At 52.9% G+C, this 12,805-nt stretch overlaps 1 protein-coding gene and 1 long non-coding RNA gene across 6 annotated transcripts in view; one reads left to right on the top strand and one right to left on the bottom strand.

The window, feature by feature from the left end:
* Positions 1-1,753: 1,753 nt before the first annotated feature.
* Positions 1,754-12,074, bottom strand: LOC143832997 (uncharacterized). Of its 4 annotated transcripts, none has more exons than XR_013229479.1 (2): positions 11,997-12,074; positions 1,754-4,330 (listed from the first exon to the last, which is right to left on the bottom strand). It is a non-coding gene; the product is annotated as an uncharacterized LOC143832997 (long non-coding RNA). The 4 variants fall into 4 exon arrangements; XR_013229483.1 differs by lacking the exon at positions 11,997-12,074 and adding an exon at positions 9,509-9,635; XR_013229481.1 differs by lacking the exon at positions 11,997-12,074 and adding an exon at positions 8,635-8,983.
* BAHCC1 (BAH domain and coiled-coil containing 1) overlaps positions 8,629-12,805 on the top strand; it is a 136,354-nt gene continuing 132,177 nt past the window's right edge. The window contains exon 1 of one of the 2 annotated variants that reach the window (XM_077328257.1): positions 8,629-8,794. The gene's annotated coding sequence lies outside the window, so the exon portion shown is untranslated. Of the gene's footprint in view, positions 8,795-9,045; positions 9,688-12,805 lie in introns of those variants that run through there. The other variant, XM_077328258.1, reaches the window with a different exon arrangement.

The raw sequence follows: 12,805 nt of genomic DNA, 5'->3' as shown, positions 1-12,805 counted from the left end.
GGCCGCGGACCACATGTGGTCCTTCGATTAACTGGAGGTGGGCCCCGTAGGAGGCCTTCTCCCCCCCCCCCCCGGCCCTTTACTTCATCCCCCCCGGCCCTTTACAACACACTTCGGGTGTCATTGTCTCCCATCGCTCCCAGATGGGACTATCTCGTTGCAGAGAAACAAGCTCAGGGTTCCCATTGATTTGTCATCGTCATGAGTTAAAATTTCCATGAAAGTAAAATGTTCCTTATGTTCATTGTTGTGGCGTGTCTGTATCTTATTTTGAAGGGATGTTTAAACATTACCATAGCAATCAGAGAGCGTTAGGGCAGCGGTTGAGAGTAGAGGAGTAAACTACCCCCCCCCCGGGCCTCAGTAAAACTGTCAAGCGTTGAGTGGTCCCCAGTGATAAAAAGGTTGGGGACCACTGCCTTATGGGATCTTGGGCCATTCACTCACTCTCTATCTAGCCTAATTCACAGGGTTGTTGTGAAGCTAAAATGAAGGAAGGGAGCATGACATAAGCTGCTTTAGGTCCCCACTGGGGAGAAAAGCAGAGTCTAAACAAAGTAAATAAAATTTAAAAATGCAATAACTATTACAGTTTTGACTTTTAGAAATGCAAGTTGGATATAAATGGCTGGGAACAATTCTGAAAAGCTCTTTCAGCACTTAAATGGATGAGCACCAGAAACATAGATTGCAATGGGGCCACGTTCTCCCCACTTTCACAGTCGAAGGCTATAAATAATATGTAAACTAAAGTTTCTGGCTCCTCTTACAGCCCTCACCCCACCCACCCACTTTCTGTAGCCTTCTAAACTTCCCTGAATCAACAATCTGTCCTCTCAGATGGTTTACTGTCAAGCAAAACCCAAAATAAATATCCAGACAAAAGTGTCTTCCTATGCACTTGGCTCTGATTTAGGATGGCACAACATCACATGGGCTGTGGCTTGAGATGGCAGATCCAGGTTCATTTCATTATTCTGACAGGTTCTCCCAAGTAACTTTAGCTAGTAATTTAGGGTATATCAAGCTTAAACTGGGGGGGGGGGGAGAGAGAGTGGGAGGTTGGAAAGCTGTTTAAGTAATTTGTCAGAGTACATCAGGAACTTGGAGTAATTCAAATTGAAGTTAAGTGGATGGACTGTCAGTATTAGAGCTCTGAAATGAGGGTGCCCTGACTGGGATGGCCCCGGCTAGCCTGATCTCCTCAGGTCCCTGCTGCTAAGGAAGGTCAGCCCTGCAGAGTATTTGGATGGGAGATCATCAAGGAAGTCCAAATGTCACTGTGAAGAGGCAGGCAATGGCAAACTGCTTCTGAATGTCTCTTGCCTTGCAAACCCCACAGGATCACCATGAGTTGGTTGCAATTTGTTGTCACTTTCCGCCAATACCACCAAGCTGGTGTAGTGGTTAGGAGCATGGACTTCTACCCTGGCCAACTGGGTTTGAATCCCCGCTCCTCCTCCACATGCAGCCAGCTGGGTGACCTTGGGCTTGCCACAACACTGATAGAGCTGTTCTGACCAAGCAGTGATATCAGGGCTCTCTCAGCCTCACCTCCCTCACAGGGTGTCTGTTTTGGGAAGAGGAAAGGGAAGGTACCTGTAAGAGACTCCTTTGGGTAGAGAAAAGTGGCATATAAGAACCAACTCTTCTACTACTTCTTCTGGTTTTCTCCTGCTCCAGTTGGGTGGCTAGAAAGCTGCAGTGGGTTCTGGTAAAACCGAGGGAGTCACAAAAACTGCAGAACAACTGGTTAATTGTGGCAATGTTTTATTTATTTATTATATTTATATTTAATTCCTTCCCGCACCTCCTGCTTCAGGCTCCTCTGGCTCTTCAGCTACAGAGGATTGTCTGGCCACGAGAAAGAGAAAGCAAATTGTTTATGAACTTTGGGGGGGGGAAGAAATCTTCTGGTAAGGGAACACCCACACACACACACACACACACACACACACGCACACGCACACACACACAGTTGTCCTGGTATTAGAATCATAGGATCATAACATAATAGAGTTGGAAGGGACCACCTGGGTCATCTACTCCAGGCCCTTCCATATGCAGGACACTCACAACCCTATTGCTCATCCACTGTAACCTTGAGCCTTCACAGAATCAGCCTCTCTGTCAGATGGCTATCCAGCTTCTGTTTAAAAATCTCCAACGATGGAGAACCCACCACCTCCCAAGGAAGCCTGTTCCACTGAGAAACTGCACTAACTGTCAGGAACTTCTTCCGGATGTTTAGACGGAATTTCTTTGAAATTAATTTCATCCCATTGGTTCTGGTCCATCCCTCTGAGGCAAGAGAGAACAACTCTGCTCCAACCTCAATATGGCAGCCTTAGGAAGGAGGGTAGAACTCTGCAACTGATGAGGTTGGAGGAGGAGGTATTTGACTGCACTTGCCCACTTCTTGGAAATTTTGCGGAGGTTAGAAAAGCTGAGTGAACAGTCCCAGGTGAGGGAGTATCCTTACATTGATTACCTGGAAGGTCCTTACAGACTTCAGGATGAGGCAGGAGAAGACCCAAATGGTGCTTGCAGGAGATTCCCCTATGGCAGAATTACAGCCAAGAATAGTGTTGTCAGTGGATCGGAGAGTATGTTATCCAAGATCCTCTGGTCAGGTACAATAAAACTGCATGAAGGCTTCTAATGCTACCTCGCTGTCCATCCAATGTGGACATGGCCCTAACTAATCTGACTGGGGTAGCAGTCATTTGGGCTCACATAAGAACCTGAACCAGATCCCCTAGTTCCTAAAAAAAATTCTGTCTGAAAATAAAGAGAACCTGTCAGTCTGCTGAGGATGCACCTTTAGGATGCTATACAGTTGTCATCCAAAGCTTAAATCAAGATCCTCCTGGTTAGAAGGATTTTGTGGCTGAAACCTTGGGATGTGGACACAATTTCCAATTCCAACCTGGGGTCTGCAAAGTTCTCAAGGTTTTCTATTTGGGGAGGGGCTCTTTGAAAGTGCTTGTGGAGAAAATAGGAACACATACCTAGAAGTCTGGAAGTAATCCACAACGGAACACTGGGTCATGGATACGGGAGAGAATGACAATGGTTTCCTCTTCACAGCTTCCTACATTCTCCAGTCCCACAAAACAAAAGGAAGTTAGCTCTTGTTCAAGAGACTATACTACATCTCCTGGGCATCAGGTCAATGCATCATCACTTCATTGCTACAAGGGAGTATGTTCAGTTCTATTCCTAGTCCCATGGAAATCAAAGTGGAAGCACTGCACACCATCTCTCGGGCTATCCAGTGGAATGATTACCTGAGATAGGGATCCATTTATCACCCAGATTCCTGGAGGGGGGGGAGATTGTTAACATGGATGTCGCATAGGAGGAGTTTGGGCACAAACGGGTTACCTTGTGACAATTTCCTTTAGAAATACCTCAAAGATGTAAAGCTACAAGCACTCAAGGTGCAGCATATGGTTCCTAAATGGAGGGTTTTTTTCTCCCCCAGGACTGCTGGCCTTAGTAAAACTATTCCCCTTAAGTCTTTGTTTTAGCTGGAATTAAGATATCTGTCATATGGCTACAATTCTGACCAGGAGAATCTTAAAATTGGGGACCTTATCAGTATATAAGGAACTCTGCACCTTCAACAAGGTTATGGTAGTAGTTAGCACTGATGCTTAAGTTACTGTGAAGATAAAGATAGACTGTTTTGCAATTTAATCAACAGTTAAAACTTTTTTGGGGAGGGATGCTCCAATTCCTTCTCAGTGGATAGAGGGAATTGATTATGCTGATTGTTCAGAGGGTTCTCCATATATACATAACAATGACCAAACATTTAATATGTCACAAGGTACGTTTTACTATAGTGGTAAAGTCTCCAAGGCCACAGTAGCTATCTGGATCAAACTTTGCATCAAGAAAGCATAAGGTACTTGTGCTTGAGACAACCTGTAATGGTTGTAGCTCATCTTACTGGGGCAGCAGCAATTTCAGCTGCAATCAGAAACAGGAAACCACCCAAGGGCATGAGTAGAGCAGCAACCTGGTTTTCCTTTTCTTCTTGGTTAGACAATTCATACTAGTCCAGCAGAACTCCAATGAGTCTGTTTTTGGGAGATGAGTTCTCCAACAGGAATTGGGATGAACACAGTGCTGAGGTTATTTCTGTGCCCAGCCAGTCTTAGCTTGGTTCTATAGCCAGTTTTGGAGGACTTCCCCTACTGACAGAGAATGAAACACTAGACTTACCTGAAGGTTTTTTTCCTTCAGTGAGATGAAGTCCTTCAATTATACCACTGCATTGTTCCTCTATGTATTCTGGCAGATTTTGTTCATTGGTTGATATCTATGTGGTGGACGTTGAAAATGTGGTTAGTATTATATTTACTGTTATTAAGGTGATTAAAGTTATACCATGTTTGTTGTACTGGGGAGCTTGCCTATTCTATGCCTGGAAGGGACAGCCCACTCTCGGCCCGGAGAGGCATACTGATTTGCATAGCCCTGCCTGGAGCTAGTAGAGGTGTGACCTAACCAGTTTTGGAGGACTTTGCCCCACTGAACAGAAGAAATCTTTGAGTAAGCCCAATGTTTCGATCTCTCCGCTCAAGTTGCCACATGCCAAGATATATTGCCCTGGAGCTGGATAGAAAGGGCAAGAGTGGGGGGGAGGGCACTGCAGGTTCCAAGGTGGGCTGCAGAAGATCATTCTGCAGTCTGTTGGAGCCAGTAGACATAGCTGGGGTGGGAAGGGAACATGCATATCCTCCCACCTGTACTGGCCCAATTCAAAGAGGCTGTGGTGCGGAGACTTTCTGTAAGGGGAAATGATACCATAGAGCAGTGGTTCTCAACCTTCCTAATGCCACGACCCTTTAATACAGTTCCTCATGTTGTGGTGACCCCCAACCATAAAATTGTGTTCTTTCACAGAAATTAAACCAAAACTGACCAATGGCATGAAGATCCATTGTTCATGATTGTATATAAATTGGTCTTTTTTCTGGGGTTTCTCATTTCAGTTCTGCCTCTTGTCCCACCATGCCGATCTCACTCTTCTCCTCTACTCCAGTCAGATGAACGTTCTATCTCAATCTACCCCGCAAGGCTGTTGTGTAGATGCCGCTCCCTTCCTGGCCAAGCTGCTTGCCCTGCCACGACCCCCGTTAAAGGGTCGTTCAACCCCCAAAGGGGTCCTGACCCCCAGGTTGAGAACCACTGCTATAGAGGGACTCTGCAGGCTACCATAGGCCTGGTCTGGATCTGGTCATTAGGCATAACCCACGCCCATCTCCCTTCCCCAAAGAAGTACCCTCTGATTGTGGTGCAGCAAGTAAGCACCTGGGTTCCTTGGGTGGCAAACAGCCCTGCATTTGAGAGGTAGCTGATATGAACAGAGAATAGTTCTAAAATAAAATTACTTGTGCAGAAAAAAAACATACATACATACATACATACATACATACATACATACATACATACATACATACATACATACATACATACTTACACAGAGTGAGAGAGAGAGAGAGAGAGTCTGGCAATATCCATATAGAGGGAGCCAGATAAGAAAACACAGACATTTTCCACCTTGATTACTGTCCTGAATCCCATTAGATGTCCACATTCTTCTCCATAAGGCTAAGAAATTCAAGCTGCAACATAGGTGTAGTCCGCACGGGCTTTTTACCCACTCCTAGATTGACTAAATCCCTGCAGTCTACACTGAATTCAATTTCCATATTGATTTTGGGTGCTTTGAATTTTCCCTCTGCAACATGCATGATTGATTCGTGGTGACCCTACCTTTCCCCCGCGATATCCTGGAGTGGATATAAGACTTGATATTTCAAAAACAGCCATGAGTAAATGTTTAGATGTCTCCTTTTTGCGAATTAACTCACTGCTCCATGCTTGAGCAAAGCAGTCTTCCCTGATTGGCCAGGGTGTCAGTTCAAAGACTTCCTGGTTCCCGGTGGCAAGGCTTGTCTTAAAGTGACTGCACTCCAAAAGCCCTAATGTCGCTAAGCAGAGATTTGCCTCTTGGATTTATTCCCCCTCCTCTTCTGTCTCCAATCCTCCACCCCCCCCCCCGCCGCCGCCACTCATTCAAGAAAAGAGACTCCTGCTGCACTTGGCTCCCCAACCTAATCTGAGCTTTCCCAATTGAGTGCAGAACACTTACTGTTTCATTTTTTGGGGGGGGGGGGGGAAGAGGAAGACCTGAGTTCAAATTGATCTGAATTCAGCAGGATCCATAATGGAGAAAATAAAGTGCAGGATCAGTCCTTGTCTGGGCTTCTGAACATATTCTCTCTGGCTTCAGTTGCTGAACAAATATGAATATCCCAGTGCTGCCTCTGTGAGAGGCTCCGAAGGTGCTCAGATATAACAGCAGAGAAGGAAAGGTTGATAGACATGTTACTGGAATGAGTTCATTGCCTTTAAAAAAAACTTCTTAACTATCCAATAAATTGAGTCTGCTTATGTTAGGCCTACACAGTTTGTGAACTGCCAAGCCCAAAGCAGACCATGTATGGTAGCCTACCAGCTGTTTGGCATCCTGTCCCTTTTTACAGCCCCAGGCAGGCAAGTGAGCCAGGTGGCTTATTCAACATCTAGTGAATTGCCATCCTTGGCTGATAGGTAGTTTTGGCTGTACAAACCATACAGGACTTAGGAGGCTGATGTGGTGGCTTCCAACATTGAAGCACAGACAAGCCTCCCTCTCCAGAGCTCTGCTGTGGGGTATTATTTCAATGTGATTGTGGAGGCCAGGAATATGGGATAAAAGTGTTACTGGGCTTTTAAGACCGAATGGCTTTAATATGAGGAGGAGTGTCCAGGTCGTGTTTTCCAAATCTGAACCCAGCACCTCTTGCTTTTGAAGTTAAGCCCTACATGGAATTCTTCTGTATATGAAGAGCCTTCAGGTTTTCCGTGACCTATGGGTCTCTCGTTCTATCAGATTTACTTTATTCTCTGTTCTTAGGGGAGAGGGAGAATCTTGCAGAAATACTCGGACATGGTCACTGTGGTATGAGGGTACAGGTGAGTCAGATATGATATGCAGACAAATTCCAGGTGTTGAAGATGGGAAACGAGAAATCCAGAGATGGTGTGACTTTTTACTGCTCTGATAAGGAGCAAGCAAGAAGCAGAATAACAGATGTATTTGAAAAACTGAGGGGGAGAATGGATGGGGTAGGTCTGGAGATGCAAGGCAAGGAGAAGAAACAAAGAGGCAAAGCACTGAAGGACAGGGAGAAGAGATAAAACTGAAGTCGGATGGCAGAATTAAGGGTGGCTTGCATAGGCTAACGAAAATATACGGAGGCTGGGTAGGCAATTCTCATGCGCTGCACAATCCTAATCCTAAAAGTGGGTGATGCTCTCAGATGATCGAAATGAAGTTCTCGCACAACAGAAACAATGTTGGCAGTCTTTTAACCCAGACATACAAACTCATATACACTCTTAGTGTCCTTTGGTCCTAAAATATTGCCATTCCCAGCAATTAGATGTCTCTGTGACAGCCTGGCTCTGGAACAACTTCACTAGAATTTGGTAATACTCTAAGTATGCAGGCTCAACACTTCAGCCCCTGCAGTGGGTATTTGTGGAGTTCCATAGTACCCTTTAAAGAGTGGTAAGGCAGCAGACATGCAGTCTGAAAGCTTTGCCCATGAGGCTGGGAGTTCGATCCCAGCAGCTGGCTCAAGGTTGACTCAGCCTTCCATCCTTCCGAGGTCGGTAAAATGAGTACCCAGCTTGCTGGGGGGTAAACGGTCATGACTGGGGAAGGCACTGGCAAACCACCCCGTATTGAGTCTGCCATGAAAACGCTAGATGCCATGACCCGGTGCTTGCACAGGGATACCTTTACCTTTACCTTTATAGTACCCTTTGCTGTCCAGTATCTTGATTCTGGCTGCGGACCTGGAGGCACACGTACACGAAAGTGCAGCAATATTGAGTCCAATGGAATGAAAAGGGTTTCTCTCTTGTTTCTAGCCCGAGCCACGCGGGGGTTTCACAGGCCAGGCGAGGAGCCCCCCGGCCGCCGCTTCCCCCGCTTTCGAGCGGTCGCTCGGGCAGGGCGCAGGCTCCGCGCGGGTCCTCGGGAAGGCCGCCTGGCCCGGGCGCGGGGCCGCAGGGAAGCCGGGCAGGGACTGGCCGCCAGGAGCGTGCCTCCGCCGGGGGGGGGACGGGGACACCCACACGCGGGCCGCTCCTTGCCCAGCGGAGGGAAACGCCTGTCCCGGGCGGGCTCCTGGGCCGCCGGCCTCGCTCGCAGCCTCAGCTCCGTGAAGCAGAAGCGGCCGGGGGGGGGGGGAGAGAAGTTGATGGTGGGCTGCGAAACTCTCGGTGCCGCGTCTCCCCCCCCCCTCCCCGGGCCTCCCCCGCGGGCCCTTCGCGGCTGGCAGTGCGGGGGCCAGAAGGGCCCGCTTAAACCGCGTCGTCGCCTCGTTCGCAGGGCTGCGCGGCCGGGATCTCCTCGGCGCTCTCCCCCCTCCGCGGCTGGCGCTGCAGCTGCACCAGGGACCGGACTTTGTCTCGCTTCCAGCAGAGGCTGCCAGGGCTCTCCCCCGCCGCCCGCCCGCTTCTTCCCTTCCCTTCCCTTCCCTTCCCCTTCTGGGATGTGCAGACCTCCAACTTCCCCTTTCATCCGTGACGGTTTTGAGGAGGTCCAGGCAGCCTGTGCGGGGCGACTGAGCGAGGCATCGCCTTCTCCGGACACGCGCGCCGCCAAGCAGCAGGGCCCGGCAGGAAAATGCCCGGCTGCACTCCAAAGCACAAGCCCCGGCAGGTAAGTCCCGCGGGGGGGGGAGGGGGGGCCCCCCTGGCTCCTCTAGCTCCTCTAGCGCAGGCCTCCGGCGCGAAGGGATCGCGAGAGGGGAATGAATAAATGGGTCGGATCAAATGTGCCTCCGGAGACTGCGTCGTGCCGCTCCTCTTCTCACACCCACCGCGCAGGCAACAAGGGGGGGGGATCCTTCCTCTCCCTCCCTCCACCCCCCACCCGCGCCCGTCCCTCTCCCCCAAATCCCTGGGAAAAAAAGGCGAGCGAGCAGCAGCGATGGCGTGGCAGAAGTGGGGGAAAGAGATTCGATTTCGCTCCTCTCTCATCAATTTTCTGTTTAATGTCACTGGTCTCCATTGTGGGAGAGGGAGGCACGTCATCCGGCCATAAATTTGAGATTATGGAGCCTCCAGCTCCGTCTTGATGCCCTAATTGAATGGATTTACTCCACGCGGGCAGGTAGGGGTACCTCGGCGCTAGAGCGAAAATAAGACTCTCTCCATAGCAGGAAATTCATAAGCGCGGCAACCAGGACTGGGCAGTTGCCGTAAAAACAAACCGTCGGAGACAGGGGGAGAAATCTGGGATTCTTACGCGCACACAGGCAAAAAAAAAACACACATACACACACAACAACAACAACTACCCGTCTCCAGTTTCCGCTTTCTAGAGACAGAGAAAGAAAGAGAGCTCCAGGAGAAGCAGAGAGAAAATCCTCACCTGTATTCGAATAGAGGCGTTTTCCAGTCCAGGACCTGCGTTGGGAGGTCTCTCCTGGCCCACAGTATTTTTTCCCAGTGGAGTGGATCCCCCCCCCCTTTTTTTTTTTTTTTGCTGTTCTTTTCTGCGAGGTTGTTTTTTTTTTTACACAGAACTTTGACCCGGGAAAGCAGCGATCTGTAAGTAATCGTTTTGTCTCGGTTTGCTCTCATTGTTTGCATTTGTTCCCCTCCCCCCCATTAATTGCCACATGAGTGGGGAATCTGGGGATCTAGTCCTAAAGCCCGAAAAATGCCGCCGCGCTCTCTCGCTCTTAGCCCACCGGGGGAAGCCAGAACCTTCCCATTCGCCCGTCCCGGGGCCGGGGTGGCATCTGGCTCCCATCTTGTATCTCCAGAAGATTCTCGGAAATCCTCTTAGCCCTTCCCCCTCCCAGCCCGGACCCCTCGCCAAATGAAGGCAAGAAAGTGTATTTAAAAATACTCTTAACATGACCCATGGGCACAGAATATGCTCCGTGCTTAACGTGGCCCGGAAACTTTATTCAGAGGACAAGGCGAAATGGCCCCAAGGCAGAAGAGCGAAGGATGTGTGTCTACATCTCTTTCTCTTACCGCTTAAACCTTTTTCTTAAAAACCTTTTCCTCAAATGCCCTGCTTTTAGACAGCCGAGCTGCTTCTCCGCCGCAGTCTCTCCTCCTTTACCTCTGAATATCTGCTTGTCTGGCTATAGCGGGATCGCTCCGGCAACGGCAGGCCCCGGCCCTTTCTTTCCCCGGACACTTTCATCCTCCCCCCCCCCGCCCCAGATCTTCTCCTTCTTTATGGGTGTTGTGCGTGTGGGGATGTGCTGGATGCGCGAGAGAGGGCCGGTGGCGTGCCTGTGGCTGGCGTGGCCTCGTCGGCTGCTCTCCGCCCGGGACCTCAGGCGCAGCGGGGCCTCCGCGAGAGCTGCACGAAGAAGGCGCAGAATCGCTCCCCCGAGCTCGCCCCGGAAAGGCCGCCTTGACTGCCAAGGCCCATGGCTCGGCGTCGACCACGGCCGCGGCCATCCCTCGGCTCCCTCCGCAGTGGGCGCCTTCACGGCCGCCTCCCGAGAGCCGCCCCTCGCCGAGTGCTTCTTCTGCGCTCCATTTCCCGCCTGCCCCCCCCCCGCGCCGCCGCTCTTTTGTTTCGCTTCCCGCTGGAACCAGAAAAGTGATCCCAAAGGACTGTAAAAGATCCAGTGAGGGAGTGATCCCCTTGGAGAAGAGCAGGTCCCAGGAAGAGCGAGGAGGCGGCCTCCCAAGATCCCCAGCGCTCCCCGTCCGAAGTCTCTTTTGTTTCTTTCCTCCCCCTCCCCCCCCCCCCCATGGCGAACCGGCCGCGGCCGCGCCGCCCTCTCTGGGCGCCCCCCACCCCCGAACTCGGCGTGGAAAGTCCGGCGGGAAGCGATTTCCCACTGAAGGGGACCCAGAGGGGGGGCGCGGGCCGGAGCTGCCGAGGGGAGCGCGGCGCTTTCCTTCGGCCTGGCCTGCCGCCGCTGCAGCCGGCCTCGGCCCGCGGTTGGAGCGGCGCGCCCAGCAAAACGCCGCCTTCGCCGGGCCTGCCAGGGAGGGAGGGAGGGAGGGGGGGGAGGAGCAGCAGGATCCTTCGGCCGCGGCTTGTGGCGGCGCCGGCCTTTCCTGTCCCCTTCCGGGGCGCCGAGGCAGGGCGGCTGCTTGGCCGGGAGGCCGTGGCCGGAGGCGGCTGGGCCTGGGGTTGCTGCCCGGGGGAGCGGATCCGGCGGGAGGGGGAGGCGCCGCTGAAGTGCTCGGGGGCCCGGGGCGCCGGACGGAGCGCGGTTGGCGGGGCCTTGCGGCAGCCCTCTCTCTCCGGCTGGCGCGGGCAGGCCCGGCACGCGGGGAAGGCAGCCGAGAGAGGCCCGGCACGAAGCGCCTCCCCGCCCGCCCGCCCGCCGGCCGGCCGGCCAACAGCAGAGAAGGGTGGCTGCCGAGGGGGAAAGAGGGGCCCTCCCCCCCCCCCCCCGGGTCTCTTGATCTGGCCGAGGGATCGAGCTCTCGGGGGCCCGCGCAGGCGCCGCCCCTCGTTGCAGGGGCTTGGAGGCTTTTCCCAGCCGTCCGCAGCAAACCCGCACCGCTGTTTTTTATTAGAGAGCCGCGAAGTTAAGAGTGTGAAAAGTTGCTCGGGGTGGGGGGCGGGGGCGTGGGGTGGGGGGGGGGGGGCGCTGGATAGCAGGCGGGCTCCGATGTCAGCCGTGGCGGGCCGGCTCCCTCCGCCGTCTCCCGGCGCGGGGCTGCCGCTTCGTCCCTTGTGGGCGCGTGGGGGTTGCGAGCGGCTCCCGGAGGCCCGGCGGGAAGTGTGGGGCGGGAGGGGGCGATTCGACGAGGGGGAACCCGCCGGGCCCTCCTCCCTCCCCGACCTCGAGGCCCATCACTCAGCGGGCCCGGGTTCCGGCTAGTTTGCATTGATTTTTAACGACAGGCCAGAGGTGGAAGGTTGAACTTGCCTGGGTCTCCAGAGAGGTCATCTGACGGGTGAGGAGGGGCTTTCGGAAGGAACGAAGGGCCCCCCTGCCCCCACCCCCGCCGCCGCCGCCGCCGCCCAATCGATCTCTTTGCTTCGAGGTGGGAAGAGGCCGGCCTGCCCCTCGGCCCCGAGCCCCACCGCGCCAGAGCCCGCCGCCAGAGGGGAGAGAGCAAGGGCCCTCGCAGGGAGCTCGGTTCTGTAGGGCTGCCTCCGTGGGGTAAAACGAGAGCGCAGCCAGATTTCCAGGGGGCTGTGACCAGGGAGGAAACATCCTCCCCACTCCCTTGTCCCTCTCTCTCACCCCAGGGCCCTTCCTTTGCATAACAATAAAAGTAGCTCAGCATCAACAGCCACATTCTCCTCTCCCCCCTCCCCACTTAACCCCACAGGGAAGGAGGCAGGGAGAGAAGAGGCTGCCCCCTCCCCCGAGCAGCAAGTCCATCTTGGCCGGAGGGGCCTGCCTGAGGAATCCAGCATCGCCCCTCCCCCACCCCTCCACATTGCCCCCTCCCTCCCCCTGTGTGTGGCAAGGGTCGCTCTGACCCCCCCCCCTCAGCCCCATTCAAGTGAAGGGGGGCCCTAATGATCACTTTAAAAGTTCCCTCTTGCAAATCCCGCTCCCGTTGGGTTTGTGCCGCAGTGACTATTCTCTGGAACATGCTTTTCCACGCAGCTGCACACACATCCTGGCACTAATTGTGTGTTTATCAAAACAGGCACCCTTTCGACATGTCACAACAAGTTTGCTGGAAATGGTCTCTTTTCTGCCCCCCTTCAATCCTGCACTCC

The sequence above is a fragment of the Paroedura picta genome, chromosome 3 (genome assembly GCF_049243985.1).
Source record: "Paroedura picta isolate Pp20150507F chromosome 3, Ppicta_v3.0, whole genome shotgun sequence".
In the NCBI taxonomy this organism is placed as follows: domain Eukaryota; kingdom Metazoa; phylum Chordata; class Lepidosauria; order Squamata; family Gekkonidae; genus Paroedura; species Paroedura picta.
This window is presented reverse-complemented; position numbering and strand designations above follow the sequence as displayed.